The sequence below is a fragment of the Hoplias malabaricus genome, chromosome 13 (assembly GCF_029633855.1).
Source record: "Hoplias malabaricus isolate fHopMal1 chromosome 13, fHopMal1.hap1, whole genome shotgun sequence".
NCBI lineage: Eukaryota > Metazoa > Chordata > Actinopteri > Characiformes > Erythrinidae > Hoplias > Hoplias malabaricus.
This window is the reverse complement of record NC_089812.1, coordinates 8,761,906-8,785,439: the sequence shown is the minus strand read 5'-3', so window position 1 is coordinate 8,785,439 and position 23,534 is coordinate 8,761,906.

Sequence of the window (23,534 nt, the reverse complement as noted above, 5' to 3'; positions counted from 1 at the left end):
AAATCCCCAGTGTTAAAACAAGACTAAGTGCTGATTTAACACTGGTGAATTTACTGTGTACAATTGTTTTTGTTTTGTATGCTCAGTTGTACTCACTGACTGGTTGATGGGCCTCTCTTAAAACTGCACAAGTCAAAACAACATGTCCAAACATTTGCAAACACTCTCACTGACTGATCACTTCACCTACTGTAACTTGTACCCATTCCTAATACAAATGTTCAGTTGGGATCACAGTTTGAAAGATTTGTATACAAACTCATAGAAGGAAATGAGAAACTCTGAAGAATCCCCACAGTGTGTGATCACACTGCCCCATGTCTAGTGTAATCCAGAGGGGTATAATTCCCCCCAGCACTGGACTGTGGAGAAATGGACATTTGTTCTTTGAAATAATAGAACACCATTTAATTATTTTTAATATTCATCCAAGAACAGTACCTGATCTCACTAATGTTTTTAAGGTAGAATGCAATCAAATCTTTACAGCAATGTTCAAACCTTAAGTTCAAAAGTTTCCCAGAAGTGTGTAAGCTGTTGCTGTAGTAAAGGGTGATAATCCATCCATGACGTCATGATGCAAATCCAGTGTGAACTGAGTGTGTCCAGTACTTATGGTCTGCTGTGCTGAGTGTAGCAGTAGAGTCTCATCAACCCTCACCATGAAGAACACACTCTCCTTATTACTGCTGCTCCTCACCTTCAGCAGTGAGTTCCTCAACCTTTGATTCAGACTTTATCTTCATGTAATTACAATGTAATTAATAATACAGTATTTCTCTTGTTTCAACAGGTGTGAAATGTCAAAGTATGGAATCATTAGAAAGTGCAGTTCAGGTAAAACCTGGAGAAACTCTGAATCTCTCCTGTAGAGTATCTGGCTTTAATTTTGGAGCCTATCACATGAACTGGATCAGACAGAAGGCTGGAAAACCACTGGAATGGATGGGCCATGATTATAGTGACGGGATTAGGAATGACTACGCAGCATCTTTTCGAGGTCGAATTGAAATCACCAGAGACAATTCCAACAGCAAATCATATCTGAAACTGTCCAGAGTGACAGAAGAGGACTCAGCTGTGTATTACTGTGCAAGACAGTCACAGTGATAAATATCAGTTGAAACACTGTACAAAAACCTGCAGGTGATAAAGAGTGTAAAGAAGTACCACAGGGGGCAGTAGAGGATAAGAAATGAACAGCAGAATGACAAGTGCCAGGAAATTTACTGACTGCTTCGAGTTGAGTCAGACCAGTCATTAGTTCATCAGATTCACACAGTTCCACCTTCTGTAGTGGTTTAAAATGTGTCAGGAGACAATCCGTAATGCACAACAAGCAGAAGATCTATGTAGTAACAGCTAAATATGGTCATACACAGTAAAATCCCCAGTGTTAAATTAACACTGTTAGTGTAATAATTTAACTCTCAGTGTTAAAATAACACTAATAATGTTGATTTAACACTGGTGAATTTACTGTGTACAATTGTTTTTGTTTTGTACGCTCAGTTGTATTCGCTGACTGGTTGATGGCCTCTCTTAAAACTGCACAAGTCAAAACAACACGTCCAAACATTTGCAAACACTCTCACTGACTGATCACTTCACCTACTGTAACTTGTACCCATTCCTAATACAAATGTTCAGTTGTGATCACAGTTTGAATGAGTTTTATACAAACACATAGAAGGAAATGTGAAGCTCTGAAGAATCCCCACAGTGTGTGATCACACTGCCCCATGTCTAGTGTAACCCAGAGGGGTATAATTCCCCCCAGCACTGGACTGTGGAGAAATGGATATTTCTTTTTAATATTCATTCAAAAACAGTACCTAATCTCACTAATGTGTTTATGGTAGAATGCAATCAAATCTTTACAGCAATGTTCAAATCTTAAGTTCAAAAGTTTCCCAGAAGTGTACAAGCTGTTACTGCAGTAAAGAGGGATAAAAAGTCAATGTGTCACGCGGGGGACGTGAGGAGCGGAGTTACGGAGGCGGACACACTCGCTACAACACAGAATATTTATTATATATAACACAATAAACGAACTTAACGAGAAACATGAAATAACATAGAATAAGAGCACGAAAGAACACTATAGGACTGGGGCAATGAAACAAGCAAGAGAGACGGGTAAGCGCGAGGTGAGAAACGAGAAACAAACTAGAGAAACAAACGCTACAAAATACAAACAAACTAGAGGGTCATGAAAGAAATAAGAGAGCGAACGAGGAACAAGAAACCAGAAACAAACGACAACGAAAACAAACAAACAAACAAAATGACCGATACCAGGAAGTGAGGGAAGAGGGCTTAAATAACAACACAAACTAGACACACCTGACACGAATAACGAGGAAAAAGAAGGCGGGACAAAGGCGGAGACGAACATAAACAAAACCAAAGTGCAGTTCAGGTAAAACCTGGAGAAACTCTGAGTCTCTCCTGTAGAGGATCTGGATTTAGTTTTAGTAGCTACTACATGCACTGGATCAGACAGAAGGCTGGAAAACCACTGGAATGGATGGGACGTGATGGTCTCTATGCAGCATCTTTTCAAGGTCGAACTGAAATCACCAGAGATAATTCCAAAAGCATGATGTATCTGAAACTGTCTGGAGTGACAGTAGAGGACACTGCTGTGTATTACTGTGCAGCAGAGTCACAGTGATAAATATTTGTGGTAACAATGTACAAAAACCTGCAGGTGGTAAAGAATGTAAACACTCACCAGAGGGGTCAGTAGAGGATAAGAAGTGAACAGCAAAATAACTTTTATACACTGCCTCCTTTTGAGGCTGAGTGCTGTCATCAGTTCATTAGATCCACACGGTTCCATGTTCTGTTGTGTTTTAAAATGTGTCAAGACATTTTCCATAATGCAACACAAGCAGAAGCTGCAGAAGAGTCCTGCAGTAACAGGCCACTGTAGTGAGAACCAAATCTGGCCATGTTTTCTTAAACCTTTTATCCAGTTAACTGTAATATCTCACCTGACAGCACTGGGTAATCAAAAGCAGTATGTCCAAGAGTTTACAGACACCCCTTATAATTAGTGACATCATGTGTAAGGTGCACTCATTGCTGACACAGATGTTGAATGATGACACAGTTTGTCTGATCTTTAAATATTCTTGAAATGAAATGATATGAGTCTGAGAATACACACATAGTGTTTTGTCACATTGCCCAACGTTAAATGTAGACCAGAGTGGTATTAAAGCACTGGGCTCTGGATATTTGTTCTTTGGAGTAATGGAGCTCCATCCAATATATTTTGGAATGAGTAAGAGAAGCGTTTGTGATCCAGAACTAATGACCCAACGCCAATATCTGACTTCACTCAAGTCTGTGCAGCTGAATGCCATCACATCCTAACAGCAGTGCTCCAGTTTCAAGTTAAAATACTGTCCAGGATATTAGAACATGTTCCTACATTAAATAGAGATCAACTGTCCATGACGTCATGATGCAAATCCAGTGTGAACTGAGTGTGTCCAGTACTTATGGTCTGCTGTGCTGAGTGGAGCAGTAGAGTCTCATCAACCCTCACCATGAAGAACACACTCTCCTTATTACTGCTACTCCTCACCTTCAGCAGTGAGTTCCTCAACCTTTGATTCAGACTTTATCTTCATGTAATTACAATGTAATTAATAATATAATATTTCTCTTGTTTCAACAGGTGTGAAATGTCAAAGTATGGAATCATTAGAAAGTGCAGTTCAGGTAAAAAAAAAGAGGATAAGAAATGAACAACAGAATGTGCTGTTAGTTCATCAGATCCACACTGTTTCATGTTCTGTTGTGGCTTAAAAAGTGTCATGACACAATCCACAGTGCACCACAAGCACAAGCTACATTCTGAGTGCTGCAGAGAGGGCTATTGGAACAGCTAATCCAGACTCTGCTGTCCTGGACATTTTATCCAGTAAACTGTGATCACTGACTGCACAGACATGTTTCAGGGGGACTATAGGCCCGTTAATTATTCTTTAACCTCAACTAATAAACCTTCCTGCTAAAATATGAAATTGTCCTGGTTTTGGACACTAAAATATGTGTTCCTTAATTAATCAATACATGAATTACCACATTTTGATTTCCTGAGGCTGGACTATTGAGATTGATGGTTTATTTCAGACATACAGAAACACCTATGCTGTCATTCGGCTAGAGGTGTTCATGTGTGTCTCATAAACATCACGCTCACCACATTCGGCCCATGTCAATTACCCTGATAACAACACCCTTCAAAGTTTCATCTAGAATTGCCCCCAGTTCATACATCTACACTGATGTCCCTGGCTGATTTATAGTTTGAAAAGTGTCCCACAGAACTGAATAATTCAAGATCAACATGTCCAAGTGTTTGCAGACACTCTTTATAATTACTGATTATTAACCTCTTAAGGCTGCACTCATTTCTGAGACACACATTTAGTTGTGATCACACAGTCAGTTTATCTCTATAAAAGAGCAAGAAACAAAATGGAATGTTCTGGAACACAAATAAACTAAGATGACCAAGCCGAGGGTTAAGTGTGAGCTAAAAAATTAAACCACCCCAGCACTGTGCTGTGGAAGGGGAACGGTGTTCTGTTTAGTGACTGAAAGCCATATAGATTTTTGGAATGAGTTACAGAGGCATTTGTGATCAAAGCAAATTGTCCAACATCAGAACCAGATCTTATTAATGTCTATGACGCTGACACAGCGCAGAAATACAGTTCAAACTCTCTTTGAATGAGCAGAAACCAACCTGGTATCATGGCTGAAACAGACCTATGCTACTAAAAGACCACACCAGCTAAAACGTACATTTAACTATGTTTAACTTGATATGCGCCCCCCTAGCCTCTAAGGCAAAACGGCATGCTGAACCAAAGCATTCAAGTAGAAGATTATTTAACCTTTTTTAGTGGAAAAATGTGTTTAGAAAAGTTTTGCAATCAACTGATATGGCACGTGTATATAAACACAAATATATGCAGTATACAAAAGCACACACACACACACACACACACACACACACATATATATATATATATATATATATATATATATATATATATATATATATATATAAAATCACTCGGCAGGTTGCAGCTGCTCTTACTCACGCGCGAAACTAAACTACAATCCGGCATTGTGGGAAATGTAGTTAAGATGTGCGCGCGAGTAAGAGCAGCTGCAACCTGCTGAGTGAATATATATATATATGTTCATTCATTATCAGTAACCGTTTATCCAATTCAGGGTCGCTGTGGGTCCAGAGCCTACCTGGAATCGTTGGGCACAACTCCTCACAGACAGTCACCCGGATCGGGAATCGAACCCACAACCTCCAGGTCCCTGGAGCTGTGTGACTGCAACACTAACCTGCTGCAGCACCGTGCCACCCTACACAGTTTTCCACTAAAAAAGGTTAAATAATCTTCTACTTCAATGCTTTGGTTCAGCATGCCGTTTTCCAAGCGGCCTTTGAGGCTAGGGGGCACATATCAAGTTAAACGTAGTTAAATGTATGTTTTAGCTGGTGTGGTCTTTTAGTAGTATAGGCACGTTTCAGCCATGGTACCAGGTTGGCAGAAACTGCTCTTTCGATTGCATGTTATTGTGACTGCACATGATACTATACATTCTGAATTACGAGACTATGAATAAGCTTGAGACACGCCTCCTCAGACTCTCGCTGTGTCTAACTGGTGGATTTGCTTGTTTTTAAGACTCTGATAAATCTATTTCAATCACCAAAACAATTCATCCACACGAGTAAAGGGAAGTTTTCACAAGAAATAAAAAGAATTTCTAAAATCGGATTTAAGTTTTTCAGGGTTAGAGACAGATTATCTCTTCATAAAATGCTCTAGGTCACATGGGCCTCTCTTAATGAGAGAGCTGAGATTGTTCTGAACATTTTGATATAAAACATGTGAGCAATATATTATAATACCAGTACTTTAAAGACAAATTTCAGAAAATTGAGAAAATGTCCTTAAACCTCAAAGGGTTAATTCCAACAACTAAACCGTCCCTTAAAATATGGAATTGTCTTTACTTGGACACTAAAATATATATTCCATATTTAACTGCTAAGGGACACAATTCAATTTGTATTTCTGAGGTGAGACCCTTGAGACGGATTATTTATTTGAGAAAGAAACACCATTGGTGTCCCTCAACTGAAGGTGATTCTGTCTGTCTAAAAAAACCCCATCACCCACCACATTTGGATAGTGTCTATTACCACCACCCCAACACCAACACCAATCAGAGTTCCAGCCAGCTCAGCCCCCAGTGCATAAATCTCTACTGATGTCCCTGGCTGACCGGCAGTTGTCCAAAAGTGACATACACTTTTTAAAATGACTGATTTAGTCTTTACACTGCACACATTTCTGAGACATGTTCAGTTGTGATCACACTCTGTTTAAGAATAAAAAGCAAAATGGAATGGACCCAAACAATACACAGACTAAAATGACCGATCCCAGCGGGCTATACACATATAAAGACCCCGACTATTGGGGTGAGGAAGTGGAACTGTGTTCTGTTTAGTGGCTGAGCTCCATGAAATACATTTGGAATTATTAGAGGGGTGTTTGTGATCAAAAATAAATCGTCCAACATCAGAACCTGACCTCACTAAAGTCTATGAGGCAGATTGCTGTCAAGTCCTCACAACAATTTTCCAGCATCAGGTGTAAAACCTTTCCACATTATTATAAGCAGTTTCTGCAGTGAATGTGTTATAAACTGTCCGTTGACGTCATGATGCAAATCCAGTGTGAACTGAGTGTGTCCAGTACTTATGGTCTGCTGAGCTGAGTGGAGCAGTAGAGTCTCATCAACCCTCATCATGAAGAACACACTCTCCTTATTACTGCTGCTCCTCACCTTCAGCAGTGAGTTCCTCAACCTTTGATTCAGACTTTATCTTCATGTAATTACAATGTAATTAATAACACAATATTTCTCTTGTTTCAACAGGTGTGAAATGTCAAAGTATGGAATCATTAGAAAGTGCAGTTCAGGTAAAACCTGGAGAAACACTGAGTCTCTGTTGTAGAGGATCTGGATTCACTTTTAGCAGCTACCGAATGCACTGGATCAGACAGAAGGCTGGAAAACCACTGGAATGGATGGGAGGTGTTTATACTGATGGAAGTGGTAGTTTCTATGCAGCATCATTTCAAGGTCGAACTGAAGTCCCTAAAGAAAATTCCAACAGCAAAACATATCTGAAACTGTCCAGAGTGACAGTAGAGGACTCAGCTGTGTATTACTATGCACGATAGTCACAGTGATAAATATCTGTGGAAACACTGTACAAAAACCTGCAGATGGTAAAGAAGGTGAAGGACCACCACAGGGTGCAGTAGAGGATTAGAAATGAAAAGCAGAATGATCATTGTCTGAATCTTTACAGTTTCATGTTGAGTGTAAGTGCGGTTAGTTCATCAGATCCACACTGTTTCATGTTCTGTTGTGGCTTAAAATGTGTCATGACACAATCCACAATGCACCACAAGCACAAGCTGCATTCTGAGTGCTGCAGAGAGGTCTATTGGAACAGCTAATCCAGACTCTGCTGTCCAAGACATTTTATCCAGTAAACTGTGATTACTGACTGATGATTAATTTGAGACTGACAGAAACACTGATTATGTCCCTCAGCTGGACGCATTTCTCTCCGTGTAAAAAATCATGCTCACCATATTTGCCCAGTGTCTGCTAGTGTTCATTAATTGCACCCCCCACCCTAACCCATACCCATCTGATATCCTGCCAACTTAGCCTTAGTACATAAAACTGCTGATGCACCTGGCAGACCGATAGTGTTATAAATGTCATTGCACTGCATGTCTTAAGATTCAGCAGTAACTTTAGTGGACTAATGGCATACTTAAATTTTATTTCCCTCAGAATTCCTCATCTTTCAGAATGAATGCTGACATATTTATTTCCCATGAGCCCACTGTCTGACTTGTGCAAACAGTTTAATTTTGCATCCATTAATCTTATCCCATGATATTAAAAAATTTATTATTAAAAATTATCCACTAATATTACACCTGTGGTGTGCCCCAGGATACAATCCTAGGCCCCCATTGACCTTACATAACACCTTGGTGAAACCATATAGTCCCAGATTCCACTGAATACTGGTCATTTTTAAATGTAAGCAACCATCCTGTTGCATGAAGCTCATAATTAATATTGTGTTTCATGAATTACACAAATTTAAACGTGATGTTTTTCAAAGATCCACCAAATCTGTACAATCTAAAATCACCTGCGTTTCTAATAACAACCTGCAATGTGAAACTGACTTGTGAAATCATGATTCAGGGTCATTGTACAACAATACAATTAATTTTGTTCATGCATGTAATGCATTTGTGGAACTGAACACACACACACACACACACACACACACACACACACACACACACACACAAACACACAAGCATTTAAGATGAGTGAACACACCCTCCACTCCCATGGAGTATTTTGGGGTAAAGTGTCTTGCTCAAAGGTCCTTTAGCTGTGGATTGTCCTGATGGTTTTGTGCATAGAACTAGAGACCTGTCCCAATCCCAAGGCCACTCCTCTAAACTTTAAACCCTGTTTACCCCCATTATCATGATGACAGCTTGTATATGTATTTTTCTATGTCCATGACGTCATGATGCAAATCCAGTGTGAACTGAGTGTGTCCAGTACTTATGGTCTGCTGAGCTGAGTGGAGCAGTAGAGTCTCATCAACCCTCACCATGAAGAACACACTCTCCTTATTAATGCTGCTCCTCACCTTCAGCAGTGAGTTCCTCAACCTTTGATTCAGGCTTTATCTTCATGTAATTACAATGTAATTAATAATACAATATTTCTCTTGTTTCAACAGGTGTGAAATGTCAAAGTATGGAATCATTAGAAAGTGCAGTTCAGGTAAAACCTGGAGAAACTCTGAGTCTCTCTTGTAGAGGATCTGGATTCAGTTTTGATTGCTGCGGCATGAACTGGATCAGACAGAAGGTTGGAAAACCACTGGAATGGATGGGATATCATTATGGAAGTGACCAAATCTATGCGTCGTCTCTTCAAGGTCGAATTGAAATTACCAGAGATGATTCCAACAGTAAAACATATCTGAAACTGTCCAGAGTGACAGTAGAGGACTCAGCTGTGTACTACTGTGCAAGACTGTCACAGTGATAAATATCAGTTGAAACACTGTACAAAAACCTGCAGGTGGTAAAGAATGTAAAGAACCACCACAGGGGCGCAGTAGAGGATAAGAAATGAAGAGCAGAATGACAAGTGCCAGGATATTTATACACTGACTCAAGTTGAGTCAGACCAGTCATGAGATCATCAGATTCTCACGGTTCTACGTTCTGTTGTGGTTTAAAATGTGTCAGGATATAATCTGAGATGCACAACAAGCAGAAGCTCTATGTAGTAACAGCCAAATCTGGTCATACAATTGTTTTTGTTTTCTATGCTCAGTTGTATTCGCTGACTGGTTGATGGGCCTCTCTTAAAACTGCAGAAGTCAAAACAACACGTCCAAACATTTGCAAACACTCTCACTGGCTGATCACTTCACCTACTGTAACTTGTACCCATTCCTAATACAAATGTTCAGTTGTGATCACAGTTTGAATGATTTTTATACAAACTCACAGAAGGAAATGAGAAGCTCTGAAGAATCCCCACAGTGTGTGATCACACTGCCCCATGTCTAGTGTAACCCAGAGGGGTATAATTCCCCCCAGCACTGGACTGTGGAGCAACGGACATTTGTTCTTTGAAGTTATAGAACACCATTTAATTATTTTTAAAAGTCATCCATGAACAGTGCCTGTGTTCATAGTTGAATGCTGACAAATCTTTAGAGCAAAGTTCAAAAGTGTCCCAGAGTAGAAGAGTAGAAGCTGTTACTGCAGTAAATGTGTATAAACTGTCCATGACGTCATGATGCAAATCCAGTGTGAACGGAGTGTGTCCAGTACTTATGGTCTGCTGAGCTGAGTGGAGCAGTAGAGTCTCATCAACCCTCACCATGAAGAACACACTCTCCTTATTACTGCTGCTCCTCACCTTCAGCAGTGAGTTCCTCAACCTTTGATTCAGACTTTATCTTCATGTAATTACAATGTAATTAATAATACAATATTTCTCTTGTTTCAACAGGTGTGAAATGTCAAAGTATGGAATCATTAGAAAGTGCAGTTCAGGTAAAACCTGGAGAAACTCTGAGTCTCTCCTGTAGAGGATCTGGATTTAATTTTGGAGGCTATGACATGCACTGGATCAGACAGAAGGCTGGAAAACCACTGGAATGGATGGGAGGTGTTAATAGGGACGGGAGTCGAAATGACTATGCAGCATCTTTTCGAGGTTGAATTGAAATTACCAGAGACAATTCCAACAGCAAATCATATCTGAAACTGTCCAGAGTGACAGTAGAGGACTCGGCGGTGTATTACTGTGCAAGACAGTCACAGTGATAAATATCTGTGGAAACTCTGTACAAAAACCTGCAGATGGTAAAGAAGGTGAAGGACTACCACAGGGGGCAGTAGAGGATGAGAAATGAACAGTAATGATCAGTGTCTGAATCTTTACACAGTTTCATTCTGAGCTTGAGCGCTATCATCAGTTCTTTAGATCCACACATTTTAATGTTCTGTAGTGGTTTAAAATGTGTAATGGCACTATCCATAATACACCACAAGCTGCATTCTGAGTGCTGCACAGAGGGCTATTCGTACAGCTAATCCAGACTCTGCCGACTTGGACATTTTATCCAGTCAACTGTAATCACTTACTGTTATGACATAGATAGACTTGTAATAGAGCGGCTATACCACTGCTAATTATTCTCTAAAACAACAAATAAACTGCTCCATAAAATACGGGATTGTCTTAAAATTGGACATAAAATAGGTATTCCATATTTAACCGACATGTGAGTCCCTTCAGTTTGTGTTGCTGAGGTGACACTATTGAGACGGATGATTTATTTGTGACAGAAACATTGCTGCCGTCCCTCAACTGAAGATGTTGCTGTATGTTAAAAAAAAAAAAATCACACCCACCACATTTGGCCAGTGTCCATTACCACCACCCCCCACCCCAACACCCATCAGAGTTCCAGCCAGCTCAGCCCCAGTTCATAAATCTCTACTGATGTCCCTGGCTGACTGGCAGTTTGATTAGTGTCCCACAGAACTTGGTAACTCAGAATTAACACGTCCAAGTGTGACATACATTCTTTATATTTACTGATCACCTCTTTACGCTGCACACATCTCTGAGACATGTTCACTTTTCATCACACAGTCCGTTTATTTCTATAAAGTAATAAAAGGTAAAATGTAATGGAAAAGAACAATACAGAGACAAAAATGACCATGCCCAGTGGGCTATACACATATAAAGACCCCTACTAATGGACTGTGGTAGTGGAACTGTGTTGAGCAAATCATCCAACCTCAGAAACAGAACTCAATAAAGTCCATGAGGCTGAATGCTTTCAAAACCTCACAGCAGTTTTCTAACATGAGGTGTAAAAACTTTCCACAAAGTTATAAGCAGTTTCTGCAGATAAAGGGTGATAATCCGTCCATGACGTCATGATGCAAATCCAGTGTGAACTGAGTGTGTCCAGTACCTATGGTCTGCTGAGCTGAGTGGAGCAGTAGAGTCTCATCAACCCTCACTATGAAGAAAACACTCTCCTTATTACTGCTGCTCCTCACCTTCAGCAGTGAGTTCCTCAACCTTTGATTCAGACTTTATCTTCATGTAATTACAATGTAATTAATAATACAATATTTATCTTGTTTCAACAGGTGTGAAATGTCAAAGTATGGAATCATTAGAAAGTGCAGTTCAGGTAAAACCTGGAGAAACTCTGAGTCTCTCCTGTAGAGGATCTGGATTAAATTTGGAGGCTATCACATGCACTGGATCAGACAGAAGGCTGGAGAACCACCGGAACGGATGGGATATGTTTATGGAAGTAGCCAGAGCTATGCTGCATCTCTTCAGGGCAGAACTGAAATCACCAGAGATGATTCCAACAGCAAGACATATCTGAAACTGTCCAGAGTGACAGTAGAGGACTCGGCTGTGTATTTCTGTGCACGAGGGTCACTGTGATAAACATCTGTGGAAACACTGTACAAAAACCTGCAGATGGTAAAGAATTTAGAGACCCACCACAGGGGGCAGTAGAGGATAAGGAATGAACAACATTGATACTGTACCAGGATATTTACACACAGTCTTGTGTTGAGTCAGACTCTCATCAGTTGATCACATTCACACAGTTCCAGATTCTTTTGTGGTTTAAAATGTGTCAGAACACAATCTATAATGCAGCACAAGCAGAAGCTCTATATAGTGACAGTCCGACCTGGCCATACAATTGTTTTTGTTCTGTACGCTCAGTTGTGCTCGCTGACTGGTTGATGAGCCTCTTTTAAATCTGCACAAGTCAAAAGAACATGTCCAAACATTTGCAAACACTCTCACTGGTAGGTGACTTCACCTTTTTTTAACTTGCACCCATTCCTAATACAGATGATCAGTTGTGAACACACTTTTGTTGATATTTTTACAAAAGCATCCACACACAGTGTGTGATCACACTGCCCAATGTCTAGTGTAATCCAGAGCAGTATAATGCCCCCTTCACCGGACTGTCGAGCAATGGATACTTGTTCTCTGCAATAATGGAGGCCCATCCTATTTTTCTGCGATCATGTGGAGTAGTATTTGTGACCCAGAACTAATGATCCAATAATGGTACCTGAGCTAATGTCTAATGCAATCAAATCCTTACAGCAATGTTCAAATTTCAAGTATAAAACCTTCCCAAAGAAGAAGAAATAGTAACTGTCCACAATCCACAGTGCACCACAAGCACAAGCTGCATTCTGAGTGCTGCAGAGAGGGCTATTGGAACAGCTAATCCAGACTCTGCTGTCCTTGACATTTTATCCAGTAAACTGTGACCACTGACTTATGATTTATTTGAGACCAACAGAAACACTGATTCTGTCCCTCAGCTGGAGATATTTCTCTCTGTCTAAAATATCATGCCCACCATATTTGCCCAGTGTCTGCTAGTGGCCATTAACCGCACCCCCACTCCGACACACACTCATCTGATTTCCTGCCAACTTAACCCCAGTACATAAAACTGCTGATGCCCCTGGCAGACCGATAGTGTTATAAATGTCCAACAGCATGTTACTCAAAATAAACATGTATATGAGTTTTCTAACACTGTAATTACTGATTATCTTTTATAAGTTGAACATATTCCTGAGACGTATGATCATCTGTGATCACAGTCGGTTCTCCTGTATAAAAGAACACAAAAGAAAGCAGAGAGTTCTGGAACAACCACAGATAGACTAAGATGACCATGCCCAATGGTAAGCGAGGGCTACTCAGGCATAAAACCCCCCACAACTGGCCTGTGGAAGTTGAAATGTGTTCTGTTTAGTGACTGAGCTCCATCAGATACATTTGGAATAAGTTAGAGTGGCATTTGTGATCAAAATCACTAATGTCTATGGGACTCAGTGCCATCAGATCCTCACAGAAATGATTCTACATCAGGTGTAAACTCTTTCTACAAAAGGAGAGGGGGGTAAGTGGTCCATGACGTCATGATGCAAATCCAGTGTGAACTGTGTGTCCAGTACTTATGGTCTGCTGAGCTGAGTGGAGCAGTAGAGTCTCATCAACCCTCACCATGAAGAACACACACTCCTTATTACTGCTCCTCACCTTCAGCAATGAGTTCCTCAACCTTTGATTCAGACTTTATCTTCATGGAATTACAATGTAATTAATAATACAATATTTCACTTGTTTCAACAGGTGTGAAATGCCAAAGTATGGAATCATTAGAAAGTGCAGTTCAGGTAAAACCTGGAGAAACTCTGAGTCTCTCCTGTAGAGGATCTGGATTCACTTTTAGTGACTATAGCATGCACTGGATCATACAGAAGGCTGGAAAACCTCTGGAATGGATGAGTGGGACAGGTTACTCTGCAGCAAACACTTTTCAAGGTCGGATCGAAACTACCAAAGATAATTCCAAAAGCATGGCATTTCTGAAACTTTTCAGAGTGACAGAAGAGGACTCAGCTGTATATTTCTGTGCACGAGATCCACAGTGATAAATATCCATGGAAACACTGTACAAAAACCCACAGATGGTAAAGAAGGTAGAGACCCACCACAGGGGGCAGTAGAGGATTAGAAATGAACAACAGAATGATCAGTGTCTGAATCTTTGCCCAGTTTCATGTTCTATTGTAGTGTAAAATGTGTCATGCAGAGGCGATTGCTCTAAGACTGCAAGGGAAGCTCAGCTCCCCCTAAAATGTCAAAAAATAAGTGATCAAATATATACTGTTGTGTGTACATGTCATTGAATAAATAAGCACTACAACGCGCTCAACTTTTGTTCAGAATCAGCTTCTTATCACTGGTAAAGACACGGCTTTTCTCTCAATTATTCCCTTCACGGTGCTTTAAACATTGCGGACGTTCAATAGCGAGCCATTGGATAAGTGCTGGGCTTTGTCCCGCCCATCGACCGCTCAGCGTCTCTGGGGGTCTATGGGGCAGTGGGCTGGATGATCCCTTCTGCATGATGATTGGATGATCTGTCTGAGGCTGAATCTCTTTTTGATGGACAGCGAAATGAGCGAATCAGCAATACTTTGGTGTAAAGATCCGTGGGAGCATTACATTTTCATTTTGTTCTGAGTTGAACCGGAGACTTTCTAAGTCCTTTTAGCGGCATTTTCTTTGTTAAAAACTACCAGTGACAAATCGAGCTTCTATTTCTGGTGGAGGTTTTTGTAGCTGCTTGTGTTTGGAGACTGACTTCTATCACTCTTTCTGACTTCTATCGCAGTTTCTGTCCAGAGGGTGCCGCTGAGCCCCTCCACTGTCAAAAAGCACTCACAGGCGGACACACTTCACATGGGCCAAGACCGTTTAAGCAGCCTAACTCTGCTGGCCATTGAGAGGACACTAGTCAAGTCCCTGGAAAAAATGTATTGTTGGTACGACAGGGTCATACCTGTCTTGAAAAGGTCATACCTTTTCTTGAAAAGTAACAGAGGGTAGAATTTACATATAAATAAACCAACACATTTTATAATGTAGGCCGAAATTGAGCTTCCTCTCCTTGACCAGCATCCACCACTGGTGTCATGACACAATCCACAATGTACCACAAGCACAAGCTGCATTCTGAGTGCTGCAGAGAGGGCTATTGGAACAGCTAATCCAGACTCTGCTGTCCTGGACATTTTATCCAGTAAACTGTTATCACTGACTGCACAGACATGTTTCAGGGGGACTATAGGCCCACTAACTATTCTTTAACCTCAACAAATAAACCTTTCTGCTAAAATATGAAATTGTCCTGGTTTTGGACACTAAAATATGTGTTCCATAATTAATCAATGCATGAATTACCACATTTTGATTTTCTGAGGCTGGACTATTGAGATTGATGGTTTATTTCAGACTTACAGAAACACCTCTGCTGTCATTCGGCTGGAGGTGTTCATGTGTGTCTCAAAAACATCACGCTCACAACATTCGGCCAGTGTCAATTACCCTGATAACAACACCCTTCAAAGTTTCATCTAGAATTGCCCCCAGTTCATACATCTACACTGATGTCCCTGGCTAATTGATAGTTTGAAAAGTGTCCCACAGAACTGAATAATTCAGGGACAACGTGTCCAAGTGTTTGCAGACACTCTTTATAATTACTGATTATTAACCTCTTAAAGCTGCACTCATTTCTGAGACACAAATTTAGTTGTGATCACACAGTCAGTTTATCTCTATAAAAGAGCAAGAAACAAAATGGAATGTTCTGGAACACAGATAAACTAAGATTACCAAGCACAGTGTTAAGTGTGAGCTAAAAAAGTAAAACCCCCATCAGCAAAGGGCTGTGGAAGGAGAGTTGTGTTCCCTGTAGTGACTGAGAGCCATTTTGGAAAAAGTTAGAGAGGCATTTGTGATCAAAAGCAAATCGTCCAACAGAATCAGATCCTACTAAAGTCTATGAGGCTGAATGTCATCAAATACTCACAGCAATGTTCCAACATCAGGTGTAAACCCTTCCTACGAAAGGGGAGGCTGTTTTTGCAGAAAAAGAGTGATAATCCATTGAGGAACTCACGTTTAGCAGCTACTACATGCAGTGGATCAGACAGAAGGCTGGAAAACCACTGGAATGGATGGGATATCATTATGGAAGTGGCCAAAGCTATGCTTCATCTCTTCAAGGTCGAATTGAAATCACCAGGGATGATTCCAACAGCAAGACATATCTCACATGGTGAGGAAGGTAGAGACCCACTACATGGGCCAGTAGAGGATTAGAAATGAACAGCAGAATAAGCAGGGTCAGAATTTCACACACTATCTCTAGGAGGTTGAACACTGTCATCAGTTAATCAGATCTGCACAGAATTTTCTGTTATGGGTTAAAATATGTAAATAGTGAATGACTAAAGGAAAATACAGCTCAGAAAACTAAGATCTGCAGTAGAAATAACTTAATCTTATTTAGAGAAGTAAGGCTTTCCAAGCAAGCATTAATCCTGATTCAATCTGCACTTTCCCAGGCACCACTGAACATCCTACAACAATGAAGTGTTTATTCTTTCTGTGCACAAGAGGAGTGAACCCCTTGATAGAATATCATTATTTCCACATAACATTATTGTATTAAGCCGTAGTACATCATTGCTTCAAGCGAAAGAGTAACCCATTAAAAAAACCTTAAAGTGGACACAGTATACCTCTTTTTAAACAAGTTAGAATATGCCTATTGGCAATGCAAAACATGTTCATGATGTTCTCTGCAAAAAAATACTGTCACATAAAGAGATTTCACCAGCTCTCTTCTTGCCTGTTTCAGTCAATTTCAGAATGAGCCATTTAAGGGTTCTGTCACTTTTATGCAAATATGTTGTTGCTGGCCACGCCCCCACCAGCCCATGCATTTGTCTGATTCGGTAACAGCTGCAGTCTTTAAGGTGGAATAGAAGAAAAAGAAGCAAACGTAGCTGTTTATTTCCCAGCTTGCACATTTTGTCACCTTAAATGATTCAGTAGTTTTGTACAGGCACCTGTAACTGCTTCACTGTTTAAGGGGTTTAAAAAAACATCAAATATGCTGGTGTTAGTGTGTGGTAATGTGTGAATGTAACGGCAGCATTTAATGTGGAACTGAAATTTCAAATAACTCAACTTAGCACTTGGAAATAATTACATCATTTTTTTAAAGTGGTATGAAATAGTAAGAAACTTTTAGACTGTACTGGTGTGTTTGGGGAAGTTTAAACGAGTACTAGACATTATTAAAACATCAGTATAGCTTCAAAGTTTGGTTCATGATACTGTGGCACTGCGAAGCTTGTAAGGTCATGGAGAGCAGCTGCACGAAGTGCACACCACCTCTAAATATATTCCTCTAAATATATTTATGTAGACTATTATTTACTGCAGATACTACCATAGCATATGATTCTTGACACCAAACTCTTTCAACTGACATTAGTTTAAAGATGTAAACTTGTCAACATTCTCAGTGTTAATTTAATGCTAATAGTGTTGATTTAACAATAGTGAATTTGCTGTGCACCTACAGGGTTTTGTACAGTGTATCCACAGATATTTATCACGGTGACACTCATGCACAGTAATACACAGCTGAGTCCTCTACTGTCACTCTGGACGTTTTCAGATAAACCATGCTTTTAGAATCATCTTGGGTGATTTCAGCTCTTCCTTGATAAGATGCTGCATAGTTACCCACATGTCCCATTCCAGTGGTTTTCCAGCCTTCTGTCAGATCCAGTGAATGTGGCAGCTGCTAAAACTAAATCCAGATCCTCTACAGGAGAGAATCAGAGTTTCTCCATGTACAAGACAGCACCTACAGGATTGGCTGTTAAGATAGCCCACCATGCAGCACTCACAACAGCTTTTCCTTGTGCATTATGGATTGTGTTATTTGTAAGAGACATTTTTATTTTGTGTTTTTCTAACCACAAATTTATTACATTTAATTAACATACATAATTATATTAATCACATATTATTTACAAAGACAAATTCTCTATATACACTCCATATACACTCAAAATAATCCAAAAGCTTTGTAAATATAACAGTAATAAATAGATATATTACCTAAAAAATATCTCTAAATGTCACTTAAGTAATCTTTGTAGGTTGAACATACTAAAATAAATGTCAAAAAATCTAACAGAAATTTAATCTTAAATGTAAAATGTGGGTGTTAGGGTGGAGCAGCAGGTAGAGTCACAGTCACACAGATCCAGAGACCTGGAGGTTGTGGGTTTGAGTCTGTGAGGAGTTTGGTGTGCTCTCCCTGTGTCTGCGTGGGTTTCCATCCATGGTCCAAAAACACACGTTGGTAGGTGGATTGGCGACTCAAAAAGTGTCCGTAGATTTAATTTGGCTTTTGACTTTTTAATTTTAATTTTTTTTTTTACTTTTAGATTTAATTTGGCATTCATTTAGAATTTTATTAACATCTGCTCAATTTTGTATGTTTTAACAATAAATTTAATCTTTCAAATCTACTTATTTTTTTCACTGAGACTTACACAACTCATAATGTATATTTAAATAATTTGATAAGTTTAAAATATACTCAGTATTTTTAAGTGTAAAAATGTTTCATCAAGGGTGGCACGGTGGCCACCCATCTCCGGTCACACATCTCCGGGGACCTGGAGGTTGTGGGTTCGATTCCCACTCCGGGTGACTGTCTGTAAGGAGTGTGGTGTGTTTTCCCCGTATCTGCGTGGGTTTCCTCTGGGTGCTCCTGTTTCCTCCCACAGTCCAAAAACATACGTTGGTAGGTGAATTGGCAACTCAAAAGTGTCCGTGAGAGTGAATATGTGTGTGTGTCTGTGTTGCCCTTTGAAGGATGGGCGCCCCCTCCAGGGTGTATTCCCGCCTTGTGCCCAATAATTCCAGGTAGGCTCTGGACCCATCGCAACCCTGAACTGGATAAGCGGTTACAGATAATGAATGAATGAATGAATGTTTCATCAAAAAAATTGAGTACAGCATAGTTTGAGGTTTTACAGTCTACACAGCAGATTCTCCAGTGTTAAATCAACACTATTAGTGTTAACACTGAAAGTGTTAAATTATTACATGAACAGTGTTAATTTAACAATGTTGAATTTGCTGTGTGGTGTGATCTTCTGCCAGGAGAATATTACTTGTGTGTTTATCCAGTCAAATGTAATAGCTGACTGTTGGTTTGAGAACTCTCACAGAACTGAGTAACTCAAAATCAACATCTCCAAAGGTTTGCCAACACTCTGTATAATAATAAAACTGATTCACTAGAGGTTCACTCATTGCTGATGGTCCACTGTGATGAAACACCCTGTTCCTCTCTATAGAACATGAAGTGAAGTGGAGCGGTCTTGGACAGCCACACATAGTTTAACATTACAATGCCCACTGGTGAATGTGGGCTAGATCAGTATAAATATCCCCAGCATTGGGCTGTGGAAGTGAAACTGTTTTCTCTGTAGTGACTGAACACTACACAATACAATTGGATAACCACAGATCTAATTGTCCAACATAAGTACCTCACCTCACTAATGTCTATGAAGCTGAATGCTATTAGATCCTCACAGGAATGTTTCTACATCAGATGATAGCACTTTCTACAAAATGAGAGGTAGTATCTGCAGTAAAAAAAAAAAAAAAAAGGGGAGGGGGCAAACTGTCCATGACGTCATGATGCAAATCCAGTGTGAACTAAGTGTGTCCAATACTTATGGTCTGCTGAGCTGAGTGGAGCAGTAGAGTCTCATCAACCCTCACCATGAAGAACACACTCTCTTTATTACTGCTGCTCCTCAACTTCAGCAGTGAGTTCCTCAACCTTTGATTCAGGCTTTATCTTCATGTAATTACAATGTAATTAATAATACAATATTTCACTTGTTTCAACAGGTGTGAAATGTCAAAGTATGGAATCATTAGAAAGTGCAGTTCAGGTAAAACCTGGAGAAACTCTGAGTGTCTCCTGTAGAGGATCTGGATTCACTTTTAGCAGCTACTACATGTACTGGATCAGACAGAAGGCTGGAAAACCACTGGAATGGATGGGATATCATTATGGAAGTGGCCAAAGCTATGCGTCGTCTCTTCAAGGTCGAATTGAAATTACCAGAGATGATTCCAACAGTAAGACATATCTGAAACTGTCCAGAGTGACAGTAGAGGACTCAGCTGTGTATTATTGTGCAAGACAGTCACAGTGATAAATATCAGTTGAAACACTGTACAAGAACCTGCAGGTGGTAAAAAATATAAATAACCACCACAGGGGGCAGTAGAGGATAAGAAATGAACAGCAGAATGGCAAGTGCAAGGAAATTCATACACTGCCTCAAGTTGAGTCAGACCAGTCATGAGATCATCTGATTCTCACGGTTCTACGTTCTGTTGTGGTTTAAAATGTGTCAGGAAACTATCTGAGATGCACAACAAGCAGAAGCTCTATGTAGTAACAGCCAAATCTGGTCGTACATTTGTTTTTGTTTTGTACGCTCAGTTGTATTCGCTGACTGGTTGATGGGCCCCTCTTAAAACTGCAGAAGTCAAAACAACACGTCCAAACATTTGCAAACACTCTCACTGACTGATCACTTCACCTTCTGTAACTTGTACCCATTCCTAATAGAAATATTCAGTTGTGATCACAGTTTGAATGATTTTTATACAAACACATAGAAGGAAATGAGAAGCTCTGAAGAATCCCCACAGTGTGTGATCACACTGCCCCATGTCTAGTGTAACCCAGAGGGGTATAATTCCCCCCAGCACTGGACTGTAGAGCAACAGATATTTGTTCTTTGAAATCATGGAACACAATTCAATTATTTTTAAAAGTCATCCATAAACAGTGCCATTGTTCATAGTTGAATGCTGTCAAATCTTTACAGCAAAGTTCAAAACTGTCCCAGAGTAGAAGCTGTTACTGCAGTAAATGTGTATAAACTGTCCATGATGTCATGATGCAAATCCAGTGTGAACTGAGTGTGTCCAGTACTTATGGTCTGCTGAGCTGAGTGGAGCAGTAGAGTCTCATCAACCATCACCATGAAGAGAACACTCTCCTTATTACTGCTGCTCCTCACCTTCAGCAGTGAGATCCTCAACCTTTGATTCAGACTTTATCTTCATATCTTCATGTAATTACAATGTAATTAATAATACAATATTTCTCTTGTTTCAACAGGTGTGAAATGTCAAAGTATGGAATCATTAGAAAGGTCAGTTCAGGTAAAACCTGGAGAAACTCTGAGTCTCTCCTGTAGAGGATCTGGATTCACTTTTAGCAGCTACTACATGTACTGGATCAGACAGAAGGCTGGAAAATCACTGGAATGGACGGGACTTGTTTATGGCATTGGAAGTGGGAATGACTACGCAGCATCTTTTCGAGGTCAAATTGAAATCACCAGAGACAAATCCAACAGTAAATCATATCTGAAACTGTCCAGAGTGACAGTAGAGGACTCTGGAGCTGTGTATTACTGTGCAAAAGAGTCACAGTGATAAATATCTCTGGAAACACTGTACAAAAACCTGCAGGTGGTGAAGAAGGTGAAGGACTGCCACATGGGGCAGTAGAGGATTAGAAATGAACAGCAGAATAATCAGTGTCTGAATCTTTACAGTTTCATGTTGAGTGTGAGTGCTGTTAGTTCATCAGATCCACACTGTTTCATGTTCTGCTGTGGTTAAAAAAAGTGTCATGACACAATCCACAATGCACCACAAGCACAAGCTGCATTCTGAGCACTGCAGAGAGGACCATTGGAACAGCTAATCCAGACTCTGCTGTCCTACCAACCCACCCCACACCCATCTGATTTCCTGCCAACTTAGCCCCAGTACATAAAACTGCTGATGACCCTGGGAGACAGATAGTGTTATAAATGTCCAACAGCATGTAACTCTAAATAAACATGTCTATGAGTTTTCTAACACTGTAATCATCCTTTATAAGTTGAACATATTTCTGAGATGTGTGCTCATCTGTGATTACAGTCAGTTTTCCTGTATAAAAGAACACAAAAGAAAAGAGAGAGGTCTGGAACAAACACAGATAGACTAAGATGATCATGCCCAATGGTAAGCGAGGGCTACTCAGGTATAAAATCCCCCAGAACTGGCCTGTGGAAGTGGAAATGTGTTCTATTTAGTGACTGAGCTCCGTCAAATACATCTGGAATAAGTTAGCGTGGCATCTGTGATCAAAATCACTAATGTCTATGGGTCTCAGTGCCATCAGAAACTCATAAAAATGCTTCTACATCAGGTGTAAACTGTTTCTACAAAAGGAGAGGGGGGTAAGTGGTCCATGACGTCATGATGCAGATACAGTGTGAACTGTAGGTGGTAAAGAAGGTGAAGGACCACCACAGGGGTCAGTAGTGGATTAGAAATGAACAGCAGAATGATCAGTGTCTGAATCTTTACAGAGTGTGAGTGCTGTTAGTTCATCAGATCCACACTGTTTCATGTTCTGTTGTGGCTTAAAAAGTGTCATGACACAATCCACAATGCACCACAAGCACAAGCTGCATTCTGAGTGCTGCAGAGAGGGCTATTGGAACAGCTAATCCAGACTCTGCTGTCCTGGACATTTTATCCAGTAAACTGTGATCACTGACTGACAATTTATTTGAGACCGACAGAAACACTGATTCTGTCCCTCAGCTGGACGTATTTGTCTCTGTCTAAAAAATCATGCCCACCATATTTGCCCAGTGTCTGCTGATGTCCATTAACCGCACCCCACACCCATCTGATTTCCTGCCAACTTAGCCCCAGTACATAAAACTGCTGATGCCCCTGGCAGACCGATAGTGTTATAAATGTAATTGCACTGCATGTCTTATTTTATAGACAACAAAGACAACCCTAGATTCCTTTTTAGCACTGTATCAAATCTAATTGGCAACAAAAAGGAAATCAACCCCATTGTCCCCTCTGATTTCTGTAGCAATGAATAAAGATTTCTTTATGGGGTTTTTTAATGATAAAATTGATTGCATTCGCCTCAGAATCCAAAATCAGCCCAAAGTCACATCGGCTTTTGTTGATGAACCCCTCGCCAGCTCTGAGGTGCACTTAGACTACTTGAATTCTGTCGATGAAAATGACTTGCTTAGTTTAATTAGCTCATTTAAATCATCTTCATGTTTACTGGATCCTGTAACAACACAATTATTTAAACAAATTTTGCCTAAAGTCATTAGACCATTGCTCACAATAATAAACTCATCCCTCAACATTGGATATGTACCAAAACCTCTGAAACTAGCGGTAATCAAACCAATTATTAAAAAACCCAATCTTGACCCTCTTGTACTCGCAAA